Below are 744 nucleotides of genomic sequence, written 5' to 3' on the forward strand. Positions count from 1 at the left end.
AACTCCAGCAAGAAGCGGCGGGGCAAAGCCAAAAAGAAGGATGGTGAAAAAGGCAAAAGTTGCCTCTACGCCTAAGTCTAAGCCCGATAAGGGTGACTGTCATTACTGCGGAGTGTCTGTACACTGGAAGCGTAATTGTCACCTTTATTTGGAGGATCTGAAGGATAAGAAGCTTGGTGAAGCTTCTGCCTCAGGTATTCATGTTATAGAAGTTAACATCTGTACTATATCTTCGTGGGTATTGGATACCGGAAGTGCCTCACACATTTGTGGAAATGTGTAGGGACTAAGAAGAAGTAGGATGCTAGCTAAGGGAGAAGCGGATCTACGCGTCGGAAATGGAGCAAGAGTTGTTGCATTGTGTGTTGGCGTTTACGATTTGCATCTTCCTTCTAGACTTGTTTTAGAGCTTAGTAATTGTTACTATGTTCCTGCGATTAGCAGAAACATTATTTCTATTTCATGTCTGGATTTAGATGGTTTTTGATTTGTGATTGAGAACTCGAGTTTGATGATTTATCGAGACGATATTTATTATGGTAACGGTTATCTAGTTAATGGTTTATACATCTTGAATGATCAGCCTTCGAACTCGACATCATCCATCTATAGCGTGAGTACTAAACCGTTTAAGTCGAACGACTTAAACCCGACCTTCCTCTGGCATTGTCGTCTAGGCCATATAAACGAGAAGCGCATTCAGAAGCTTCATTCTGAAGGTCTTCTAGATTCATTTGACTTTGA

The sequence above is a fragment of the Tarenaya hassleriana genome, unplaced genomic scaffold (genome assembly GCF_000463585.1).
Source record: "Tarenaya hassleriana unplaced genomic scaffold, ASM46358v1 Cleome78, whole genome shotgun sequence".
Taxonomy (NCBI): domain Eukaryota; kingdom Viridiplantae; phylum Streptophyta; class Magnoliopsida; order Brassicales; family Cleomaceae; genus Tarenaya; species Tarenaya hassleriana.